The 15,965-nt window shown below is 35.0% G+C and overlaps 1 protein-coding gene across 2 annotated transcripts in view; it reads right to left on the reverse strand.

The window, feature by feature from the left end:
- Yip1d1 (Yip1 domain-containing 1) overlaps positions 1-15,965 on the reverse strand; it is a 32,900-nt gene that overhangs the window by 9,222 nt on the left and 7,713 nt on the right. The window lies entirely within an intron of this gene.

Genomic DNA, 15,965 nt, shown 5'->3' on the forward strand with positions numbered 1-15,965 from the left:
CAGCACATTAAAGGAACAAAACATAACTCTCGCCTACAAAACAAATAACACGTTAGCTAGAATCTACACAACAACAACAAGCCCACTAGACATACAGCAACAAAACAACGTTGTTTATGAAATAAAATGTAAGGGCAAAGAGAACGAAAACTGTGGTAAAGTGTACATAGGGACAACAAAACGCGCATTAGGTGTTCGCATAGCCGAACATCAAACAGATATAAGGAAACAAATACACAGCACAGCCCTATCACAGCACATATTAAACAGCGGCCACACAGCTGATTTCACTAACACTAGGATTATTGACAAGGAAAAGAGGGAAATGACGAGATACACTTTGGAAAGCTTAAGAATATTAGAAAAAAGGGAGAATACGATCAACAAAAAAGAAGATACGGACAACATCGCGGCCGCCTACATGTTATGCATATCAAAATAAACAATTTAGTAATGACAAGACTACCATAGAGAGTGGTACTGATTATGTGTATATGTATTAATATTAAGTTTAAAGCAAATGTTTAATATTATTGTGAGTATATGTTCTTTGCATTAGTCCATAATTGTTGTATTTGTTTTTACAAACACATGTATGCCAACTTGTATTATTCATTTTAACATCTTTTGTTTTTTCCTTGTATTTCTTTGTTGGATTTAATAAACATAGTCGCCCCTGATGATGCTGGAAATTTCAGCGAAACGTCGGGCAACGAAGGTGGAATAAGTGTTTTATTTGCACCATTAAATAATAGATCACACCAGCCTACAAGTGTACCAAAAATATATTCTACAAACTGATCGCTACAAAAACCAAAAAACAATAAAAGTTCTTTCATTTTTAACCTCTTGTCAGTTTATTACATGCATGTATGCTCTTTTTAATTTTCAGCTCTCTCGAATAATTTCCAGTAACTACCACATACTTAACGTATGCAAAAACACTGAAAATTTTATTCAATTTACAGCCACATTTATAAATACGGTGACCATCCGTCCCGTGTTATACGGGAGAGTCCCCTTTTTTGATCCATTGTCCTGGTAATTTATTTATTTTATACGGGACGCCAAATGGAATGTATTTTTTTTTAATGTCCTGTATTTGTCCAGCATTCGGTGTTTCGATGCCTTAACAGCTCAATAAAATGGCATGCCTATGCACGAGTTTTTGAGTGACGTTGTTAAGTATGTGATCGTAATTTTCTCCATAAACAGTTGTTATTTTCTAATCTGAATGCCTGTGATTCGAAACGACCAAAATTAGAAATTAGGACTTGACATCTTAGTTAGTTTTGACTATTTTTCTATAGTTTATTTAATGTTTATTATTTATTTTATGAAAGTGAAGCTCGTTTCCTAACAAAACCATATAATACCAAGTTTGCAACTTTGTGTAAAAAACTATAAAAATTTATTCTGCAATGTTTTACCAAAATTCCAAACTTTTTAATAAGAATATTAAGAAAAAAAATTTGATTTGCAGTTTAGTAACTCGTAAAAATTGAGCATAAAAAGTGCGAGTGGTAAGCCATTAAAAGTGCACTTTATTATACGAAAATTTAACAATTTGTTTAAACTAATTTTACGTGGTAAAACTCTCGAGAAAATTATCCTACAAATTTGTGATGCTACTAAAAGGATACTGTTTCCGGGCTAATACATCTAGGATAATTGAAGAAGGCTTTAAGATTTGTAAGCAGTTTTAGAAAAAATTTGCAAAATTATTTTTTTGTCCCGTATTCGGCTCTCATAAATATGGTCACCGTAACTATAAATGCTAACAAATACTTACATATGTAAGTAAATGTGGTATGTACTCGTATTTACACAAAGAGCGAACAATTTTCATGCAGCATAACTTTTATGTAAAAATTTTATTTTATTTTTTTCATATCTAATTTGCATATAACAACAGACTTTATGAAATAGTTATGACCGAAATATGCTCGGTACAGCGAAAGTTTTTCGTACGGCATACACACAAATACATACATATAAATGCATTTGTTTTTATTTAATGTACGAAAATTCAAACAATTAGTCTCATGAATATTTGAATAAATCAGAGACAAAACGTTTATATCTGTGTAAATTAAAAATTGTGCATTTAACTTAAATTTTCAGACTTTAAATGGTTAGCAATGCCCGGTGACCAACTGCTAACTGAATCCCGAATATTTATTAGCATGGCTCAAACAGGCAAATCATAGAATTTAGTCCAATTTACGCCTCCCACCAAAATAGTTTCGTGTCATATTCATTGCTCGAACAAACCAGGACCATAGGTCTTCCGTCATCTTTGTTCTTCATGGTCCATGCTTCTGTGCCATATAAAAGAAAGAGCATGATGAGAGATTCTTCGCTTCATCACCAGGCAAACATTAGCTATGTTTCCTTGGGCAATGATCGGGATCCGGATAAAAAAATATGCACGCAAATGCAACAACAACGATATGATCCTGATAGAGATCTGGTTCAATTTATGATCCGCTCTGTTTGTTTTTGTTTCACTGATAATCTGCTGCACGGTTTGGTAGCACTGGCAAATGAACGGATACACAAACAGATATTCTACCATTTGTTTCTTTAAACTTAATTCAAATAAATCGACTTTATGTTAAATATTTTTTTAAGTGAATATTATTTCATTTAAATGTACTTTTCCGCTGATACTGAGCTGGATAACCCAAGAAAACACAACTACTATTGGTAGCGATCAGTAGTGGAAAAGTAGGACTATTGTATTTTCTCAGTCCTTTTTTAGTTTTAAGGTATATATTTATTTTCGGTACATTTAAAACATTCCTCTATTTAGTTCAAAACTTTTCTTCAATGTGGTTCTCTCCAATAAAAGTTCTGGCCTAAAACAATGAAAGCGCCTTTACGCTTAAAATCCAGCTCCCGAGAAATATTTTTAATTCTTTCTGTCGCTTGAAAAGACAAGCTTTCTTAAAAAAATATGTAGGTACACAAGCATTGTTTTCCTGAGAGCTGCAAGTTATTTAAGAAATTTGATATAAGAAAATTTCTTTTTAATCTCTTGAGAGTTTTTGATTTTGTTGAGAGCAGGATACTGTTCTTTATTCAAATAAGTTTTCCATAAATTGTTTCCTTCTTGCAATTATATCCACTAATTGCAGACGAATCCGTCTGAGCTTAGTTCGCGTAGTCTTAAGCGCCACAAATATTGCATCTCTTTGTTTTCTCGAATCCACCCGAACACATCTCCTCATCGTCTACGTTTAGGGACACGAATTTCGATACGATACGATATCATATCGATACTTTTGGCATTCGATACCGATATTTTCTACTCGATAGTTTTAAAACGATACTTTTTAGAATCGAGTACCAGAACCCCAGTATCGTATCGAATGTCATAAACTCACATTACAAGGATAATGTTATTAACAATCCTTCCAGATATAAATTGGACTTTAAAGAGCAGAAATTTGTAATATAGTTAGGACTGCATGTGGTGGAATTTGAACCCGCGACTTCGGTGTTTTAAGTCAACACCTCTATCTCTACGTGTTGCTACACAATATGTTAGTGTTTGACCGGGATTCTTAAGTTCTGAACACATTGAAAACGACGAACTACGGGTCACAGCTCTCAATTTGTTACCTTCATTATCTAACCGCTTTGTCGATGACGACATGATTTTTTTAAACGGGGCAGCGACATAATAAATTTGTATGAGTTTGACATAAAAGAAGAGGAAGAACCTTATCTGTCGCTGGAAAAATAGAAATAGATTTAATCTGGCCACAACCACAGTCGTCGCCAAAATAATTATCTACATAAAAATACGTGTTAAGTACGTGTGGTCCGTAGGTCGTCGTTTGCATTGGATTCGGGCTATTAATGTTGTGGCACAAAAGGGGTCCCTACAGTTTTATGTCGACTTTGAACGGCGAGTTTTTTTAATGGGAAGCTGTTTTTCATTTTCAAACTCTGCGCACTTCTATCCATTACACCACAGCGGCCTATATGCGAGACCTATATTCAGATAAATTTTTTGGATTTTGGTATCGATATTTTGAATATCAAGTCTTTTTATTCCGATATTAATAGGTACCCGATATTTTTAAAGCGATACTTTAAATGAGTACCATATCGATACTTTCTGTTCGATATCGTGTCCCTATCTACGTTGCTGTGTCATACAAGATGAGAAGAATTAGCAGATACTTTTCTTAAAATCGATTTCTGTTCGCTTAGTAGGCACTTGCTTTATAGGTAGCCTAAAAAAGCGACAGTTAGCAAGAGTTATACTTTGCTCGTTCACAGACTTTTATCTAAACAAAGCCCTTTATAGTTTCCGGCAACAGTACATGGACCCTTTGTTTGTTGCTAGGAGGTAATTTCACTCGAAAAGTTGAAATTAATCGCCTTTTCGTAAAATCAGTAAAAACCAGATTTGCAGTGTATCGATTGATTTACATACATAAGTTATATATGGGTGTTTCCATCGGAAGGTCTACCGTGACAAAAAAAAGTCATATATCCAACGTATTAATGGGGCAATGTTATATATACTGGCTATGCAAATAAAAAAATTGTTGCGTAAAATGATCTTGGTATGTGGCACCAAGGTCGAGATATTTTTAAAAACCGATTTGGTTCGAATTTCGCGTATGCAGTTAAAACATAATAAATACTAGATTTCCATAAAAATTTACCCTGAATTAGCGCTGAAGTCAAAACATGCATGTTTTATTTGCGTTATAACTTGATTTAAAAGCAATGTTAACGTAACGTTTCACACGTGGGGTTGTAAAAGAAAATTGAAACAAGTTGCATTAAGCCAAAAAACTCTAAAAATGGTATTACTGCAAATCATATTAAAACAAGTTTCATGAAAAGAGCCATCCACAATTCGCAGAGTTTTGCGATTTTGTAAGAAAAGACAAAATTATCTTCAATTTTTTTGTCACGTAACGACACTCTCTTTAATTGCTTATATTTAAGGACCATGCGGTTCGATTGTTTTCGTTTTTCGGCTAAATATAGAGCTAATTATGTGCTATAGAAGGGTCTAAAAAATAGTAAAAGAAAACAAACGCATTTCCCTGTTTGTGGCTCATTAAAACATAAGACTGTCACGTATTTGACGTATGGAAATACACATATGTATATAGTAGACCTCTCAGCAAATGAATCAACATTTTGGCGGCATGTTTAGCCCCAAAAGGTCCTTTCAGTTTAAACAGAGTGTAACGCATTAGAGAAGGTAAATTTAACGTGATGTGAAATGTGTATCGAAAATGTACACTCTCAATACTGCTCGTATTACTATGCAAACACAAGATTAAAAACGCACATAATTGAGCCACCTTGTCCAAAACCTCATTTAGTCTCGAACATCGCGGACAAATTCTTTCCGATATGGACGGAGCTAAAAGTTATGCGCAAAGTCATTCTTCATAGCCACATTCGTTATGTGTGGGCTTCTTTCGTCATGAAAATATGGTCAATGGTTGACTTATCAGGTCTGAAGCCGCACTTATAAGACTCAGTCTCAACGTCAGCAACGTCCATAAAAATTGGGCTGGGCTCTTCATTATTAAACGCGCCACCAGAGTCGTCATTTATGAGCGTTGGAGTGTACTCTGGAAGTATATTATCCGATTTCCATATTCCTCTTTGTTGAAACTAGTGGCGGCCTTGAAACCATTTCATTATTGCCTTTCTGATACATTTTTTTTTGAGCAGCATTCTTGCTTGCCAGCATCTCAAACTCTGCGCAGTAATTTTTTATACTTCTCTCGGCCTTCTTTTTACGTTGGCTGCAGGTTGGCTTTTTATGTTTCCTATTTCTCTGCAGAGCTACACATCGTTCTTCGTTACGTTTAAGCTGATTGTGCGTGGGTGTTAATAACCAACAATCTCTTCCGCAAAGAAAGTGGGAGATGGCATCCCACTGCGCATTTACATATGTATGTATATCCGGGCGGTAAGCAGTTGCTTGTTTAAGCAGGATTGGGAGTGGATTTCGAACTTGGTAGTAATCCGCGCCGACGTTGGATCCTCGTATGGAATGATTGAAGCGTATCTTCACAAAATATTCAAATTGGATCTTGCCTCTTTGTCCAGAGGGCACTCTAGTATTTTTACCTCGCTTTTATTAGCTCGATATGTAACTAGGTAATATTGATGCGCCTGTGTTACACACCTGCAGCCGGATTCCAACATTTGCTATCGCTAATTTTGATCGCCAAAAATATCCACACAAATAGCAGGCGCCCCTAACAACACGCAGCATCTAGTTGCATGCCCGCCATACTGCCAGATTTAGCTGATTACACATTGCATGTGTTATTCTTCCATGTTGTATACCTCTAGGCCCTACTACTTTTAATTTAGATAATTTTTGCGAAGAAAATATAGCGAGCGTAGCGATTGTCAGAATTCCACTGCTGATGACAGTACGAATGGGAATTGCTTTAAACTTCCATTCTTAAAGTAGGCTGATGATAGTGGAAATTTTATTAGCGAGGGTTTAGTTTTTTAAACTATAATTTTATTATTATTGATGTTACGACGCTGATGTCTGGTACTACTTACTACCATGATCCGTGAAATCACCATGCGCCATGCATCGCATTTCTCGCACTGCGGTGAAGTTAGCCTTGTATTTCGTTTTGACATCAGGCAGTGGGATAGAGGTATCTTCCGAACATTCTAGGGGTTCATCCATAAATCATAGTACTTGTTTAGTATGCGGCGGGTAATCATCAGAACCTCTACAGGTCTATTCACTAGACAACTAAAAACCCAGTTTTTTTTTTAATGTGAATAATCGACCACTTATGATACATCCACTAGATGTATAACGTAAACCTTGCACCCTCAGACTATCATTCCTAGTAGGAGCCTTCCCTTTCTAAGTTCAGAACCCGTCATTCGATATAGAGCAATAACCACGGACGATAGCTATGATTCAAGTAAAATAGTCCTTATCACTCCGTATAACTTTTAGCATGGATGACCTATCAAACATTTTTCCTAGATTAAAATAGCTTTTCTCGAGGTTGTCAGGATTGAAGAAGAGTCGATAGAATGTTAAAAAACAATCAATCTGCACTTTACGAACTAACCAATGAAATAAGATAAACAAGTTTGTGGTTTTGAAATAAAATCTTTCAGAATAGCTCTTTAATAACATTCTCAGTAACGGTTTAATAAACTCTTTAAGAACAACGTTATGAAAATAAACTCAGAGAACTGGTATGTATGTATGTGCATATACATATTTTTTATGCGCCGCGAGACTAAAATTTTATACGAAAACAATAAAAATTCGATTTGCCTGTAGTTAAAATTTTTTCCACTCGCCTGCCTTAGAATAGAATTCGCATGCATCGTTGCATACGTCCCATCTATCAATTCGCCGTGCATCGCACACTACAGACCAATGGTTCTACACATTTTCCAGTCAAAGACCAAAAATAAGTGTAACAAAATATTTAAACGAAATAAAATGGTTACAATGTGCAACAGCATGAAAAATTTGGCAACACAGCGCGTTATTTGTGTTGTTGCTGAAAAAGTATTACACACACAACAAACGCATAGCAACAAAAGCATCAGCAGCAGCAGCAGCAGCAGGAGTGCAAGTACAAAGGCCACGCCTCCGTTTTTGTTCTGACGATGTGGCAAACTTTTTACTCCACTTATTTTATTCCTGCAATTGCCATTGTTGTTATATTGTGGTGTGGTCGAAAAAAAGTTGTTTGTAAAATTTTTAGTGAAACTTTGAAAAATGGAAATTGATGATAAATGGTGCTGCTCACGGCCACAATGTCAGCACAGGGTGTGGTTGATCATCAGTACTAGGAGTATAGGTTGAGCTCCTATCTTATAATACATACATAAATACATATAAATATGTATACATTTGTATGTACATAGATTCGAATTATTAGTTGTGACAATGCTAGTCGCTCTAGCAGAACTAGTGCCATCCGAGCATCCGCTGTCAGCGACGTGTTTTGCAACCAATATTTTTATGGGTGAAAAATGTAAGGACATGGGAGGAGATGGCTGCGCTGAATGCCAGAAACTTACTACAGTGCAATACAATATTAAACAGTTGCTGCTGCAAACAGCAAATAGAAAAAAAATCAAATTGTTGTACATAACCTGCAATTGAAGTAAAACTATTGTTTGTTTAATCCACACACGTTTTTTGTGTGTTTGCTCTTTACTTGTTTTAGTTTTTAGTTGGTGAGTTTTTCAGGTTTTCCAGGAAACGCAAATACAATAAATGTAATAATTTTTCAATTTTGTTCAATTCATAAATTTTTTCATACACATTATGGAATGTAGTTATGTGCAGGTATGCGGAGTGAATACTTTTTTAGGTTAAACAATTAAGAATTTTATACATTTAAAACGTTCCTATATTTTATCACTGCAAAGCGTCTCAAGAGCTATTAAAAAAAAGACTGTATACTATGAAAAAAAAAATCGATATAGCCTTACTAAGTGAACCATGTGCAAATAGCCAAGGATCCAACCGGTCAAATTAACTGTCGCAGTAAACACTTTGTCGCGAGCTCTTTGTAGAACTTTTGCCCAATACCTAAAAACTTGACTGCAGCAGCTGGTTTAACATGGGAAGTAATGAGGCGACTAGGTAGATAGATATCTAAAAAGACCTTAAAAGCGCACACTCATTACAACACCTTGGTCTGTCCTAAAGTCTCGAAGAACTTTTGGAGGCAGGGGGTGTAAGTATGTACTTATCCGCTACCCACATTGAGCCTAGACTTTTTTCCCGTTGTCTCGCAACTGCCTTACATTCAAGGAGCAGGTGCAGTGTGGTCTCCTTAGCTGAGTCACAAAATCGATAGATTTCATTTGACCAGATTCACAACCTCACGACCTGTACAGAGGCCCTCTTAAACTTCAGTGCCACGTAAGTATTCCCCTGACACCTTCTTCTTAGGTAGGTTAATGAGAAGCCTAAATTTCTTCTGGTTATAACCCGCCCTATTAGTCTTTTGGCTTGGCGGAGTCCAATAATGCTTCGCCATTTCTATTTTCCTATGTATTATTCCTTACCTGAGCTCTTCCCTAATCGTATGGGGATCTATTGCAACGCATGGTTCAGTACCTGTGGGAGTTGAGGTTACTGCTTCCTTAGCTAATCCGCCCGCTGCCTCTTTTCGGCCACTCCCCTGTGACCTGGTACCCAAAGAAGCCTTGACCTCAAAGGAGAGAAGTGCCTTGAGTGCCGCCTGACAATCTCCACACACAGATTGATTGCGAAGACCTCCGCTTGAATAATGCTCGTATACGTTCCCATGGACACAGATAAGTTTGTACGGGGCCATTTTAACCCTCTAACTTCACCCATATTTACGACCGCTGTTTACAAATATGAGGAAATTTTGATTTTATGACGAACTTTTGCCAAGTTTCAGCGTTGCCGTTTTGGTCCAATTGGACAAAAATTGGTAGCTTCATTCTCCTTTGGTAGCTTGGTTGGTTTGATAAAGCTTTTGGTAAGCAAAAATGTTTTGAAAATACAACCAAATTGGGCACTAAAATTTGTGCGCTTGATTTGCGTTTACCTGTTCAAAACATTGCTTTCACTTTACTCACACGTACAGGATTTCTTTGTATCGTATTATATACAACCGTCTAAATAAGTTCATTGAAGATTTTAGTGGCCTTGCAGGCGATATTGCAGTTGTGATAGTAGCTAAGTATCTAGCCCTGATATCCAAACTAGCCAAAGCCACAGCATACAAATTCCCCAGAGTTTTGGGGGAGCGATGCTGGAGTGACAGTCCTGGACCAGATATAAATCAGGGTCGTGGTAACAGTCGTCCAGAGTATAGTCGAGATATAAAGGAAAACGCTGTTGACTGGCGACACATGTGGCGCATTTAATGAAGAAGAACTCAGCCCAATGTATAGAGACGATTTTTACGACCTACCATTTGACCAAGATGAGGTGAGAACAGCAATAATAAGGCTTAGAAACAACAAAGCCCTGGAGCACATGGAATATCGACTGAATTGTTCGAAGCCTGAATACGACTATGTATAGTGACGTTGAGCAGAACTTTTTTCTACGTCCAAATTGGACGAAGAATGGCCTATCTTAGCAAATGGTAGAAGGACGACCATCGCAGCTGCTAATACTTATATTGAATTTATATCCCAAACTGACCAACGGTTGTAGAAGAAGAAGAATGTCATGATGACTTGGAATGATAGACAGAACTAACCTAATAGCGTTTTCATTCAATTTAAAATTAAGTAAATTACAAACTGCAGAAATCATTTAATTCCGGTAATATGATATTGCAGTGATGTATTATTTTTTTCAAACTCATCTTTTGTTACGGTAGTTTTTTTATTTAGCAATGAATTAAAATGAAAATTATGCACCAAATAATTACAAATAAATGACTTGCATAAATAATTATGCTTGCCTGCAAAAGTAATGTAAACTTAATAAAATACAAAAAAAAAATAATGCCCACAACTGTGCAGAAAAGGCAGAATACCACAACCGCTGAGGTAATTTTATTATCATTTTTCGCGCGTCTCATTAATATTTTTGCATTTCAATTAACACTTAGCAATAAATATTCTATGTAAAAGCACTATGTATGTAAGTATTTGGTTGAAGTATCAGAAAAAAAAAAGTTGGACTACAAAAACAAAGAACGTATGACGTATACATATGTAAGAGACATTAAGAAAGCAAAATAAAGGTTAAACGGGAAGATAGATAAAATCATCATATCAAAAGATAAAATATGATATTCAAATAATAAGTATTTTTAAGAGCAAATGTTTTTAATTAAAGTGGGGATGTGTCCAGAAAAAAAAAGTGGCATGTACTTTTAACAAGAATACTACCCTGAAAAAAAAACACGAATCGGAGGTCCGTTTTGATGGAGCAAACCGTAATTTAGGTTCGTGTTCAGGGCACCAAAATACATGACCCATTTTCTTCTTTTTTGTGGGCTGTATTATTGAATAGCGATGCTCTAAATTTCAACCAGTACGTACTTATACATACAGTATTGGCCAATACAATAGCACCCCCATTTCAAAGTGATATTGTTTGCCCCTCATTTTTATTTACATATTTATTTTTAGCAATTTTCAATTAAAATACAGTTCATTCTTTAACAATACTCATATGAACCCAAGTTTAAATCTTTTTAAAAGACTACAAAATAAAGCAACAAATTTTCACCCAAATTTCAAACTTTGTTTTTTAGAAGTTCATTTAGAAGAACATTTTTCTGAGTACACAGTTCGGTAGTTTATAGCCACCTGAAACTTGCACATTATTAGACTAACATTGAATGGGATATAAAACTGTGTACTCAGAAAAATTCTAGCACTTCTGAGAAAAAAGTTTGAAATTTGGGTGAAAATTTGTTGCATTATTTTGTAGTATCTTACAAAGTTTTAAACTTGGGTTTATATGAATTTTGTTGGAGAATGAACTGTACTTTAATTGAAAATTCTTAAAAATAAATAATTAAACATAAGTGGCAAACAAGATCACTTTGAAAGGGGGTGCTATAGATATGTCCAATACTGTACCTATGTAGGTATATTTGACAGATTTAAAGCTAGATTATATTGATAGTGATAATATTATTCATATTCTATACTGATATTATTGTGTGACATTGCATTGATACTAGGCTGGGCTAGTTCTTGAACTAAATGAACTAAAGAATTAGTTCACCCCAATGAACTAGTTCACTAGTTCGGTCTCTTCATTGAACTAAATTTATCAGTGCTACTACATATTTCTCATTTTGGATCGCGACTCAAATATTCTTGGTACGAACTAGTATTGGGAAGTATCGAGTACTTTTGAGGATCGAGTTCTTTGGTATCGATACTTTTAAGGATCGGGTATGTTTCAGAGTAGTGAGTACTTTCATTAAATATACACTTGTTAATAACATTTCAGTGATAAGTGCTCATTTACACACGGCGATTTTTGTTGCCGCAACTCGACGTTTGTAGGAGAGAGCGTGACGAGGAAAGAAGAGGGGCACCGAGTTGCTCGTGCTCGGGCAACACGCTTTGTGCTCTTGTTCGTCTGTGTAAATTGAACCGCTGTTCACAGCTGACAACAATTGCATACACACAAATTGCCGTGTGTAAATGAAACGAGCAACACCAAAAGGGAATGTGAAAAATAGCGGCGACAAAAGTTTTCGTGTATAAACGCAGTCTAAGAGTAGAAATCTCACAAGCTGTCGATCCTTTTGTGAATCGAATTCTGAGTACTTTTGGCATCGATACTGCCCAACACTAGTACGAACCTATGCACACTGGCCGGAATTGGATTTTCTTTTGCACAAATTCAAGATTTGTATAGCAATATGTATACTCTGGATATCAGTTATCTTTATAAAAGTACGTATGTCAACTAAGAAAATTTCCAAATAACAGATTTGAAGTTTCAACCCTGTGCTTTCGGTGCGCTTTCAAAGTCATGTGTATGATTAGCTGTTATTTTGTCAGAATTGGTGCGAAATTATTAGTCAATTGCAATGAGCTTGTAAAAGGTTGCGTTTATAAATAAAAAAAAAAAATTGATATGGAAAATAAAGGTCAAGGTATTTCTAATAAGAGTTAGTTAATGTGCATATCGTTTGTTTGTTGTTATTTAAGGTGTTGTTTTTGTGTTCCGTGGAGTAGAAATAGCAAGCTGACAGGTGAACTAATAATAAAAAAATGCTTAATAATAGTTAGCTTTTTTTTGAGTTATAACAGTTTTTGCTCATTTTTCCAAAATTTAACATTTTGAGCGAAGTACACGTAGAAATCTATGTATCCTTCTTACATAGAATAAAGCCAATTTGAGATTTTTTTCACCACGTTTATCTTGAAAAACTACTGAACGGATTTGTGAACATTTTTAATAGAGTTATTATCTTTAGAATTTCTATAGGGTAGCCATCTGTCTAAAAAATTATAAGATTCGAAGGGTGCCGTTGGATTACAGAAAATGAGATGTCAAATGAAGATGCTTGGCCTCTAGATTTTCAATAATGTATTATCTTTTTAGTAGGGCTGCCACCAATTTAAAAATTATAATATATTCACAGTTAGTTGGACTTAAAACGAGATGCGAAGTGAAAAGATACGGTCCCCGGATGCGCAATACGGTTTTATTTTTTTAGTGGGGTTGCCACCCTTTTAAAAATTACTACCTTACATATGCATATGATTTTTTTGTTAATGACATCAGATTTGCCCAGTTCATTCATTTACAAAAAATAAGGTGTCAAGAGCTTGACCTATAGATGTGCCATACATTTTTAATTTTTCGTAAGGGTTGCCCCCCTGTTCGAAAAGTCGAAACGAAAGAGTGCTAAGAAATCTTTAGTTTGAATATTTAAGCTATTTTTGAGGTGTGAGGTGAAGGAGATTGGTATCAATCGAAATACGTTTGAAAGGCTTTATTCAGAACTATATTTAGTAGGGTTGCCACATGTTTAAACAAGCAAATTCAATTTCAATTCAACGAAAAATGACACTAAAGATGGCACAAAGCCGAAACCGGTTTGTCTGCAAACCAAGCTTGACAATAGATGACGGAAATTCGTTCCAAAATAAATCATCTTACCATCCTGTCGGAAAAATCAACCAACACCAACAAGCAAATTCAACTGGAATTGTGATTAGATAATTTAATTTAAATTTCAACAGAAACGATTGATTTTTTTTTTGCTAAACGCTAAAATTAACGTTACAATGCATCCTTGGTTTGAGTACATAGTTAAAGACAAAACATTTATTATGTCCTATCCAACATGGGCTCGTTTCGGGTAGATCTACAGAGGACTATTTGAAAACCTTTCATAAGGTATTCCAAATTGATGCAGTATACACTGATTTTTCTAAGGTTTTTGACAGGATGTCTCATTGAATATTGAAAGCTAAGCTTGAAGGCCTAGGCTGTCACTCTGAGTTTTCGAAGTGGATCACATCCTATCTGGATAATGTATCGTCTTTGATAATGTATCGTATTATTATTATTTTTTTGTTTCCTCTGGTGTTCCCCAGGGTAGTGTCTTAGGATCGTTATTATTTATCTTCTTTATTAATATTTTCTACTATTTTTCTAATTGTAACTTCCTTCTACATGCGGATGACCTTAAGATATATTATGAAATTAAAAGTCTAGAAGACTCATTTCAATATTGTTAAATGTCATTATGCCTATTATGCAAAAGTGGTTAGTATTGTTCCCACGTCTTACTGTTTTTTATTTTGACTCAAAGCTCAACTTCACCACTCACATAGACTTTATTGTTTCTTAATCGTTCGCGATGTTGCCCTTTGTTCGTCGTAATTGTTCTTCATTTTCCGATCTCAAACTTTTCATACAGTTCATGTGAATAGATTGGAGTCTGTTCAGAGGGTTTTTATAAGTTTTGCTTTGCGCTCAAAGAACTGAGTAGACCCTATTCCCCCCTATCGTTCTCATTGCTTATTGATAAATCCCATGTCCACAGAGTCCAGACGTACTCTGTTGTCGATGTGCTTTGTCATTGATATATTGCTATCCGGTCAGGCGATGTCGAGCTCGAAATATTTAGCGTACTAGAAGCGCCAGTTACTGCCGAATTTCGACCGTTTTTAAGGCCCTTGGAGGGGTTTTCTAACTTAGAACGTCGTTTAAAATTACTTACCGGAAAATTTCCTGCTTTGGAACTAAGACATGACTACTACAATTTTTAACATTTTTAAGGCCTTTGCCAGGACTTGGAGTTGACCCCATACATTTCAGTTTGTCTATAAATTTGGATTATTTTATACCTATGTATGTATCGATAATTCGATGAATTTTAATAACTCTTAAATCCGATGCCTCAACAAAATTCGATAGCCCGTACACTTTGGATACCTCTACAAATTTCGATAGCTCGAAAGCCATCGACAAACTTTGATAACTCCTTACACTCTGGTGAACGATAAACTCGTTAAGCATATCGAATGCGGGATATATTTTGAAAATTCCAAGAGGGTCGAATCGATAATTCCAATAATTTCAGTTAATCAATAAATATCGAAAACTCGATAAGATAAAAAGATCGGTGCATTACGATAACTCGATAAATTTCGTTAACTCTATAAATAAAAATAATTCAATAAATATCGATAACTTTCGATTTATGGGATATAAATTTTTAAAGCTCGATGACTATCCGTAAATTTCGAAAACTAATTTACTGTGTCTATAAATTTCGACAACTCAATATACAACGTTGCGATAACTCAATAACATGCAAAACTTGATAAATTTCAATAACTATAAACTTCCACGATTCAACAAATTTCGGTAACTTGATAACTTTCGATAACTAAAATTTTTCATGACTGAATTTACTATATTCCTATCGAAAAATTTCAATACATTTTCTTACCCTTCCGTGACCCTAAAGGCCAAATTCACAGTGCGTAGTTAACCACTGATAAGAGTTTAACTATTGATTTTCATATTCACAACGCTCAGTTAATAAAAGTTTAAACCAGCTTGTCCCTATAGCTAAACTCTTGTGAAATTATTTTTTTTTTTGTGGAACGAATTTAAAATTTGAATAGAAAAGTAGTGATTATTAGAATTGGTATATTTTCAAGCGATACGAATTTTCATAGTTAACTCTGTGAAACTGAATATAAATTCATAGTTAAACTCTTATTGGTTGTTAAGTTAACAATGGTTTAACTAAGCACTGCGAATTCGACCCAAACTCTTATGCATTTCTCATTGTCTCCATTTTCATCTTTATCTTCACTTTTGCCTTCTCTTTTTTGTCATCGTTATTATTTATTTCTTCATCACATTTATCTTTTTTTTTTAAGTTTAATTTCAAATATGAAGTGAAACATGATACATACCATGATACAGGCTGCATTTCTTTATTCATTCTGAACGTTTGGAATAAACTTTT

This window comes from Rhagoletis zephyria, unplaced genomic scaffold (assembly GCF_001687245.7).
Source record: "Rhagoletis zephyria isolate East Lansing unplaced genomic scaffold, Rhagoletis_zephyria_1.1 Rzeph_scaffold_00727, whole genome shotgun sequence".
Taxonomy (NCBI): Eukaryota; Metazoa; Arthropoda; class Insecta; order Diptera; family Tephritidae; genus Rhagoletis; species Rhagoletis zephyria.